The 11,018-nt window shown below is 33.0% G+C and overlaps 1 long non-coding RNA gene, 1 other non-coding gene and 1 pseudogene across 4 annotated transcripts; 2 read left to right on the forward strand and 1 right to left on the reverse strand.

Moving 5' to 3' along the window:
• Positions 1–6,870: 6,870 nt before the first annotated feature.
• LOC123888086 lies at positions 6,871–10,249 on the reverse strand. 3 transcript variants are annotated; one of them, XR_006801955.1, is made up of 4 exons: positions 10,138–10,249; positions 7,973–8,372; positions 7,634–7,738; positions 6,879–7,493 (listed from the first exon to the last, which is right to left on the reverse strand). It is a non-coding gene; the product is annotated as an uncharacterized LOC123888086 (long non-coding RNA). The 3 variants fall into 3 exon arrangements; XR_006801954.1 differs by having other exon boundaries at positions 6,871–7,493; positions 7,634–8,372; XR_006801953.1 differs by lacking the exon at positions 7,634–7,738 and having other exon boundaries at positions 6,894–7,493; positions 7,973–8,307.
• Positions 7,312–7,439, forward strand: LOC123893383 (annotated as a pseudogene).
• Positions 9,776–10,001, forward strand: LOC123893379. Its single transcript, XR_006803480.1, has one exon. It is a non-coding gene; the product is annotated as a small nucleolar RNA U3 (small nucleolar RNA).
• Positions 10,250–11,018: the final 769 nt, after the last annotated feature.

Consider the following 11,018-nt stretch of genomic DNA (forward strand, 5'->3'; position numbering starts at 1 on the left):
GTACAACACTCTCTTCCTTTAAATAGATATTAGTAAGTTACACTCAACTACCATGTGAATTGTTACATTTTTATCTAAGGCCAAACATGATTTAGAAGTTGTTCATCGTATTCTCTGAAGCACCGATATTTTAAAATGGTTTTGTATCATATCTAATACATATTCGATAAATTGATACACCATCGATAAGTCCAGTTGATCTCATGGATGTTTCTAGTATATGAATCAAACTTTATCGTCCAGTTGATTTTTGGTTAACAAATATATATTATGTATCTTAAACGTACCACTTCTTATATTTTTCAATGAATAACGTATCACCATAGTAGATACATATTGTACCCGATATTTGTATGGTGTCCGTGCTTCATCGATCATATTCATAAATTAATAGTACTGTAGTATATAAAGCTGAAAATGCAGGTAGTTAGGATTAGGAACTTCACCTTTTAAGCCAATATATGTTCACTAGCCAACACAAGCAACTAAAAAGTAGATCCGTCTGGAAGACATGAATAATTTGTGATTTATTGATTTTAAAAGCTACTTAAATCATAAGTTTGATGATGAGGTCATGATAATACAGAGAGATTATTATGTGAATTGTTTGTCATAACTAATTGGCATAGTCCTTATAGTTATACTTTCCATCCTATTAAATTGTGAACGCTATATGTTATTCTCATGCGGTCATGCCTATCAACATCACATAATATTTGTGGGAAATCACATGCCATATTAATGCCATTTTAGCAATTTAATCTGAATTATTAACTAATTTTAACCTTAATGACACTACAATATGCCTTGCAAAAAAAGTTACAAGTAAATATAAATAAATAGTGATGTAAGTGTAGCTCAGATGGTAAAATGTTGTAGAGACATTTGATATGTTGGGGCACATGTTTTAATCAATATGATCCTTTTGAACATAATATCTCTGGCATGAAGTGAGTGCAAGAGTTGTAGATGATGGACTATTGATCGATAGTGTACATACAAACACTCCGACGACCAATAAAGCGCCATGAACGTGAGGTTTTAAGATTAGAATAGTGAGTATCCCAACCTAGACCATGAGTTAGGATTTATAGTGTGTGAGAATTAGAGTTTCTAGGTCCAGAACTTCGACCGGACAATTTGTCCTCTTGGACAAGTGTAGGGAAATTGCTTAAGAACTTTAATCCAACAATCTACGGTGGCTCATCGACCCTATTCCGGTATGCATGAGTCCATGTTGTGATCCGCCTAATTTCTTTTTCTTTTTTTTTTTTGCTTTTGAAAACTCGGTATTCGGTCTTAATTCGAGGGCCCAATCTCACCGCCACTGGCTGGAGGTGATTCAATTCAACAAGAGAATGAGCCTTATCCCAATCCAACGATTCAATTCAGTAAGAGAATGAGCCTTGTCCCAATCCGAAATACATTCATTCTCCAATTCTTTACAACAATATTGTAAAGTAGACAAGGCAAAGAGTGAAAGGGAGTTACACACATGTTTTAGGCCAATGCCAAAAAATAACCATGTGGTGTGATAAGAAATGATCGAAACAAACTGATTTATGAAAGAAGTTTTAATAATTTCTACCCTAAAAATAGATTGAAATAGACACTTCATAAAGTTTTAAGGACCACTACACCACAAGGCATCAAACTCTCTATTGTTGCTATGCTGGTATGAGCTGCTAAAGTAGCTATCTCTTCTTATCTACTTTGTTGCTTTACTCATAACCCTTTTCAAATTTTCAAAAGAAATGGTAAAAATGTTACAATCTTTACATGATCTAAAATAAAGTGTCTTGTGTATTTAACTAGCTTTGTTAAAGTCTGAAATTGTACTCTGCACAAAATAAAAGGTGTAAAATTGTAGCTGTCATAGTATCAGCTTTGCAATTATCCTTCCTGGTATAGTTTTCAAAATAATGAAATACTTAAAAATAAAGGGTGTGACGGGAAATATCTTGATAAATACTCCTTCCGTTTTAAAATGGCTGTGACTTTACCATAAAAAATTTGTTTCAAAATGAATGTTGTTTATACTTTTCAATTTAGGTAAATTTTTTGTTTTCCTTCCAATTTTGCCCTCTGATAATTACTGTGTACACTACTTCTAAACCATTATATTCTACTTTGATTAGTCATTAATAAGACCAGTTTAGTGAAAATGTCCTATTTTCTGACAACACAATTGTATTTCTTAATGTGTGCACAAAAACTTAAACGAACTAGTACAAATGTCCTATTTTCTAATGAATAGATCCTTTAAGTTTCTAACTTGTTGTACCGTTACTCTTCTGATTATCTTACATTTATAAAAACAGATGAGATCGTTAATTTTGATGTTAGTCATGATGAATTTGAGGCTCAATCTAATGTGAACAATTAGGTTTAGACAATTGAGGTTCAATTGGAAGAAGGATAACGGTTTAACAAGTTAGAAACTTAAAAGATCGATTTGTTAGCTAAAAATGATCTATTTATTACCTAAAAAATCTGTTACAAATGCGAAACTTAAATGACTCGTGAATAAATTAGGCTTAAAAGTATATGGTGTTGTAGTTTTAGTTAGGCCTAAAGTATGTGATTTTTTTTAACGGAAAATATATTATTAATCAGGTCTCTGCACAAGACGAATAGAGAGCGGTAAAAAATGAACTACATAATCGAGACACCACATATATTCGAAACACCAAAACAAACACCACCTAGACGAGGTCCACCTCCTAATTCCATAATCAGAAAGACACCCTTAATTAATTTCCAGGACACTAGAGAAGACATCAACCCGATCTAAAAGTATATCGTGTTATAGTTTTAGTTTGACAACATGAATGTGGTACATCATATGAGATATCTCTAGCAAATTCTCGTCAATGTTGCTTTGTGTTTATCTCTCATAAAGTCGTCTTATAATTCTTTTTAAAAATAAAGAGATCTCTACTCGTTAGCAACAATTTCTCTATAAAAACAAATTTAATGTAAGTCAATTATTCGCCTGGAGATATAAAAATGGTAAAAACATATACTACAATATATATTTTTTTTACAGTACATATACTACAATATTGACGATGTCTAATTTGAGATGTGCTGATGATTTTGCTTTATACTTACTTTTGTATTATTGGTTTGTTTGTAATACTTCTCCAATGTGGGGATGAACAAGAGAGAAATTCAAAGTTTTAAAACTAGAAATGATTACGAAATTTTTTATAGTGTCTCTCTCTCTCCCGCTAGAATTTGAAAGCTTGTCTTCAGCTTATATATAAAGACAATAGTAAACCTCAAAAATCTTGTGTCCATATAAACAAAATAATTATTAGCCAAGATGGTGGAAAATAGGGGGCCTGGAGACAATGTGGCAATAGAAGATAGTATGACAGATAAATGGTGACAATGATATGAGAATATTAACAAATTTTAAATTAGTAGTTTTTTGTTTTATGTGTGATGCCCCTCTATCATACAGTTTGCTTTATGAATTATACTATATGATATCAAACAAAGGCGGCTAATGCTACGATGAGAGACCATCTCATATCTCTCACCTGTGCACACTATGAGCAATTGTTAAATACCGTTAGGTTGAATGTGATACATGATATTATGGTGTACCGTCAATATTATATTAATTATTATTTTTAGAAAAAAATTCCCGATTTTTCCGGAAAAAAGTTTTCGATATTTTTTTGGGTATATTTTTTTTCATTTTTTGGGAAAAAAAGTTTCCGATTTTTGGGGGAAAAAGTTTCGATTTCAGATAAAAACAATTTCAGAGTTTTTTTTGGAAATAAAGTTTCCGGTCTTTTTTCGGAAAAAAAGTTCCGATATTTTATTCGAAAAAAAAGTTTAGGATATTTTCCGGAAAAAGGTTTCCGATTTTTTTTCTGGAAAAGTTCCGATATTTTATTCGGATATTGGAAAAAAAAGTTTCAAATATTTTCGAGAAATTTCTTTTGGAAACAAAGTTCTCGATTTATTCGGGAAAAACAGTTTCGAAATGTTCACCTACAAAAATATTGTTGATATACAAAAGAGAGTGTAAAAATAGAAAAAAGAAAATTATATAATACTGACGGTACACCATAATATCATGTATCAGATTCAATCCGATGCATAAAACTTGTGATGTACCGGTGAGAGATATGAGATGATCTCTCATCCTAGCATGAGCCTCAAACAAAAGCTCTATGATCTTATAGATTATGGGAGTGTTTGTTTTAACTTAAAAAAATGATTCTAAAGAGGTGATTATTATTTTAAAAGTGATTATTATTATTTTTTTGAAAGGAGAAGTGATTATTATTTTAAAAAAAAATATTTGTAGAAAACGACCTAGTACAAAAGTGGTTGCTTGTTGCATCTCATTTCATTCCTCCAATTAACTTGTGTCATTGATCTACTGACATATTCTAAAGAGAAAATTTACTTTTTCCACCCTACTGTCTTCTCGCGTGCCCTACGCCTTTCTTGTTTTACCATTCCTTTATTTAAAGTAGCGGAAGTTATAAATATAGGGTGTTTTTGGGAGGTGTCCGCCACTTAAATAACAGACGAAAATATTTTGATAAATTTGTAGGGCGCGCGAGAAAATGGTTAACCAACACCTAACCTTCTAGAGAGTGGTTAACAAACACCTAACCTTTGCAGGGCATTGTAGGTCCAAAATAGATGTTTTCTCTTCCCACCCCACATGAATCTTTTATCCCCCTTGAATTTCCAATTTTGCCCTTGAAAAAACTTCGGTTCGTAGAAACCGAAGTTTTTTTTTTGCCTTGAAAACAAATTTCGGTTTCTAAAAACCGAAATTTACTCTGAATTTGCACTAGAAAAAATTCGGTTTCTGCGAACCGAATTTTTCTGCAAGGGCAAAATTGAAATATTGGGGGGTATAAAAGATTCATGGGAGGGGGGAAGAGAAAACATCTCCAAAATATTCCAAGTGGGCCTAATAATCCAGCCCAGAGACACGGCCCAAGCATGAAGTGACACCCACTTCCAAAACCACCAGGCAGAGATTTTTTGGACATATATAAATAAATTAATAAAAAGTAAGCGTGTGTATATATTATTAAAATGAAACTAAAATAAATAAATTTTGTTTGTAGTAATAATTTATAAAGATGTTTGAATTAAAAAAAATTCAAATCACATACATACAAAGATACACTGATATGAGATAGATATAAGTTCACTTGTTCTGCTTACTTCCAACAATGAAAATAACAAGGCCACTAAGGTGACAAGAAAAAAGGGGACCTGTAATTATGCCAATAGCACTTGCATCAAAAGAAAAGTGTATACAGAAAGTGTTCTTGAAAGGTATTTTTAAAATAGGCCTAATCCTCTCCCAAGAAAGTTAAAGTGTAAGATGCCAAAAAATAAAAGGTTTCTTCTCATAGTAACATTCAAGAATGCATCATAGGTATGGATACTCTATGATTTTAATATCAAAATAGATCACATTTTATGAATGTAGCTATACACCAATAGTGTCACAAAGTATCGTCATAACGAGATATGATTGCTACGGAAAAAAGTTTAGATGGTTCCCCCTAACTACTAGAAGACATCTCTCGATAGATATGGAGACATTGAGAGATTCTGATCAATTTAAGGGGCGAAGAACAATCATAAAAAATTTATGCTGTTGTTGATGCATAATTTGTAAACCAAAAACAAAATCCTAGTGTAAGAATATTATTCTTATATTTGATATTTGATTTATTTTGGTTGTTTCTCTAATTTATTCATGTATTCTCAACTCAACAAAAGCAAAAGGCAATTGTTTTCAAGGGAACAGATGTAGTGGCCTGGTCCTATTTTTGTCAGAGAATATCAGCATTTAGCTTAGTCTTCACTATTCAGAACAAATTTAACTTTATAGAGATTATTGTTTTTTGAAGAAGCTAAATTAACTCACCTAAATTGACACCAAAGAGAATCAAACTTCAGATTTCAACAGGAGCACGCTCTCAGATCCCAAGCCAATACCAATGCACCAACCCACTTGGGTTGGTTTACTTTATAGACAAGATTAAACATGTGCATCGTTGTATGCATAACATCAAGACAAGATTAGAAATCAAATTTTAAATTCTAAATACAAATTAAGAGAAGCTACTAGAAGTATAATATTTTCTTATCTATAGAAGATTTAAGACATTAAATATTACAATTACTACATCATGCATGCCACATAACAATACCAGTTAACAAATCGTTAATTGGTTCAATGGTGATTGGCGCTGAACTTGGTAGGGAGGACCACGATTCGATCCCCCTACAACTACGATCGGGAGGGGACTAAAATCACTTGATGCCAGAACTGACCCCCGAACCAGATTAAACTGGTGAAAACCAAAAAAATAACCATATCAGTTAAATATATGAAGTTACTGTTATGGATCCTCACCCTCTTCCTAATAAAAAATGTAAATTTTCATGTCGACTGTACAACTACCCCATCTATCAGATATTCATAACTTAATTGAAAGTGAAGACAAAGAATAGCTGAACTGAAATTGCAAGCAACAGTTTATTACCCTACTTGTCTGTATACACTGAAACGGGCTTTGTTTAGAGACAGTGATGTGGTTGGTTAGGCATAAATGTAAGGAAAAATATTGTCTAATCTTTATGACAAAAATGACAATGTTGTGTAACACAGTATCCACGTTTAGCTAGGTAGGACCATGTAAAAAACAATGTTTGAAATGTAATAAGACTCTCATAAGTCATAATTAGAAGGTACATAAGATAACATGAAAATGGTTAAAGACATGTATTAGCTACAAGTAACTACTAAATATATATCAATGTCGTGTTTGCAGTGTTCGCGTCTGTGTTTCATATAACTTAAGCTTATAGAACACATACTGTTAAGATATTAATAAAGGGGTTATAATATAATGCATCATAGTAATGTTGCAACCTTTCTTTGTAATAATCGGGTTCCTTTTCTTGAAATGGCTGTGTTGAATGTTGATGGTATCATGCATAATATTGGGGCTTTTCAAAGTGTCTGTTTAGTTCCTATTGATCTACAAACAACATGATTTGGAAACATTATTGCTAGAATGGAACCAGGAATTCAATGTATCTACAGAGAGCATCAAAGGATTATGGGAAAAGTCAAACCAAATTTGTTACCGTAAAAACTTGAATGGCTACAAGAGTCAGAAGCATTTTTGTATATATAAAATCCGAAAGCGTAGTTACATTACAACAACAAAACTAGAAATTAGTCCCACACTGTTAAAACTCAAAAAAAAGTAAGTGTTTATATAACCAACGTGGAGAGCAACAGTCATGACCTTACTTGAACAAGATCTGTTCTATAGGATTGTACTACCGTGTGTCCTTGATTTCTAAGGAGACAGGAACATAAATCTGGATGATGAATTATGACTCTGTGATCAGAGCATGATTAACAGTTCTGTGGTGAGACCCCTAATGCCCATGCCATCCAGCACTGCACAACCCTGTAATTCCTGCGAAACAAGAAAAATCCAGCACTCAATTTTGTCTCATCAACACAAAGATTCATTGGTGGAGACATCGAGGTTGACTTTTATTACTTGCAAAACAAATAAAATCCCCGTTTGACATGCTTCTTCAATGTGGGACTTACCATGCATATATCGTGACGGCACTATCAAAGGCATGTCTCATAAATACACCATTCAAGCAGATAGAATTACGTTACAATGACATAGGAGGCCATCAAATAGTTGTTCTGCATCAAAATTACAAAGTCAAGTGTGATGCAGAGATCCAAGTTACTAGATACATGAGCGACTATGAAAGAGTTCTATATCGCTAACATTGAAATAATATGTTAGTATCAATCAAGTGTTGAAGTGACGAATATAAAACAAAACTGGAAAAAAGAAAGAAAAAAAAAATTTAAAACGGCATATATATGAATAAAATTGAAATTCCAAAAACGAGTCACATAATTCAATGATACCTTGTCTGACCTTCATAAGAATGATACCTTGTCTAACCTTCACAACAAGATAATAGCTACACATTCGTCACACTTTCCCTAGCGTGTCATTTATAAAGACTTATTTTCTTTGATTGGAGTGACTGTCATATCAAGACGATTTGAACCATGTCACATCAGCTTGGTGGCAGGTGCTCATGCCCAGTCATATCCCACTGTCCCAAGTTTGAGTGCCGAGTATGAGATTTGAACCATGGACATGACGCTTCCACCAAAAGACCTAGCCAATACGCCATTCGGAACTACATACATAATACTATAAGCTCATCAAAGAACTTCCTTAATCAGCACAAGATCTGCCAAGGACGAGCACCGAAAGAGTAATCAGAATGAAAATCTGCTAGGAAAATTATGACCAGGTCTGCACACAATAGAAATTCAAAGACTGAAATTCCAGTTTGAGAAAGACCTAACTATTATCCTAGGATACATTTTGTAGGAACATGTAAAGAGAGTAATAAGAAGCTATTTATGAGTTAAACGGACTTAAATTAATGAGTTAACTGCTTCTGCTAACTACCATTAAATATAAATGCACATTACAAAATATTTATGGACTGGGCGAAATCCAAAAATTTGGTTGGGCTGGACCCGCCTTCATAACAGGAGGCCAGTCGATCAAGGCATGCAACGAGCAGAAATAAAAGGTCCTGGTCCAGGAAGAGACGCGGCATTAGGAGCTATTTGTAGAAGTGGTATACGAAAAAGGTTTCTACGGGATGTAACACCTATGCCACATAATGGATATAAAACTATAAATAAACATTCAAGAAAGACATTTCAAGATAAATAAACAATTAAATCAAGAGTTTAATAAAACTATATTACTATGATTCGAGAAAAAGTAAAAGTATCGACTCGGACACTACAGTGGAAGTGTGTTGAATCAAGGGTAGACAATCAAGGGTAGACAATCAAGGGTAGAAGTAATTTCTTCATAACAGGAGGCCTAATACTCCCAAAGGCTAGCCCATGCCGTTCCTTTTGGTAATCAACTAGATGAGGATGGACTAAGTCGTGTAGCAGCGGATAGGTCCGAAACAATAGGACACATGGGGACGCGTGGAGGGGGCGGAGAGGAGCTTCACCCATTAGGCGAAATTATAGCTATACCCGTTAGATGGAGGCCTATATATAGGACCCTAGTGTCATTCGGTTAGATCATTACTTTTTACATATTCACTATATTTCTAAGACTTGACTTTAGAGCATATCTCTGATCAAGTATTAACCTAAAACAGTGTTTGCAAAGAACAATTTACAATGTCAGCTCTACCAATCACGTAAAGCTCCTATACTGGCTCGCAGTTAGTCATGCTTGCAGGTATTACAATTCAATACTCATACAAAAAAGTTATTTAATGAAGTACTAAATCATCAAACTCTGAGTTGTGTTTTCCTGTATCTAAGTAGAAAACTAAATTAATCTGGCCAGAAAAACATATTGCTTAATTCGTCTATGTTTATATATACCCTGTTGTTAAGATATTAAAGGGGTTATAACATAATCCAATCAGCTTGAAATGGCTTATTGAACCAGGAAATCATTGTATCTATTGAGCATCAAAGGAATTTGTGTTAACTGTTAAGTTATACAAATTAGGTATAAATCTGGAATGGCTTAAAGGGTCAGAAGTATTTCTATAAGCGAGTATTAAATAACATCAGAAGAATAATTCACAATAGAAACAAAGTTATAGTCCCACATCGCCAATAACAAACCGAAATCAAGTGTTTATATAACTGACGCGTTGATCAACTAACACGATCTTACTTGAACAGGGTCTGTTCTATAGGATTGTACTACTGTGTCCTTGATTTCTAAGGAGACAGGAACAAAAATCTGGATGAAGAACAATGACCGTGCGATCAGAGCGTGATTAACGGCATGGATGATTCTCAATTTGGAGATATCATCCTCTGCTGTGAAGGATCGTTCTTGATCAGGTTGATCTCTGATCTAGACGTTCGTACGGTGTTCTGACAGATGTTATTCTTTTTTTGCTAGTTTCACGTAGGCCCCAAACAAAAATCATAGAAACCGAACAGAATATGATTTTATTTTTTTTAACTAAACACACACATCCTTAAAAAGCGTAAACCTAATTTTTGATGACATTGTTTACCTTGCACCCCAGATGAAAATGTTGTTGCATGTGCTTGAATGAATCCCCTCACTCTCTACCATGGTCCATGAAAGCTTCAAGTTCTCTGCAAAATCAGTTTCATCTTCAAAGTTACTTCAAGCATAAAAAAGCGCTTTTGCTCTTTGCTGATCATGGCATTTGAGACAACTGGCAGAAGAGTTGCCACGTAACCACTCTCAGTCTGCTTGTACATCCCACTACTAAATTTCATATATTCCCATTTTATCCTCATAAATAATTTAAAGTAGAAAACATTATAATGACCTAACGGACTTTGACAATTGGACTAGTGACCTCTTGAATAAGTGTTTTTTTTTTTGAAATATATATTGCATATCTATATATATAATTCTTAAATAGTTGTGTAACCACTAATCTAACCCTAATCCACATAAGCCACTTACATTCAATTAAATCACTCAACAATGCCACATCACTTTCTTATATTATATCATTGTCATTATTATGTACTCTTCATATACTCACATCAATAACATTTATATAGATAACTTTTCAATTTTTTTTATTTTTTTATTTTTTTTTGTAAATTTTCAAGTTTTTATTGTAAATAATATTCTTCACATTGTCTACTAAAATTTGATTAAGATTTTAGGTGGAGTTTTTTTTTTACTTTTCAAGTTTTTTTCTATTTTTTTTTTTGTAAATAATCACCCACATTAAAATCTCAGTCAATTTATTAATTGTCTAACTAATTATTATTTTTTGGCTAAAGAAATTTTCTAATTGTTTTAGTCTTATTCTTGGATTCTTTTTTCTTTTTTTGGGTACATACATATTTTTGCATTCTCTTACTTAGTGATTAGTATCAATTTTGTTGATATTACTCTAGATTTCTTTAG

The sequence above is a fragment of the Trifolium pratense genome, linkage group LG6 (genome assembly GCF_020283565.1).
Source record: "Trifolium pratense cultivar HEN17-A07 linkage group LG6, ARS_RC_1.1, whole genome shotgun sequence".
In the NCBI taxonomy this organism is placed as follows: Eukaryota; Viridiplantae; Streptophyta; class Magnoliopsida; order Fabales; family Fabaceae; genus Trifolium; species Trifolium pratense.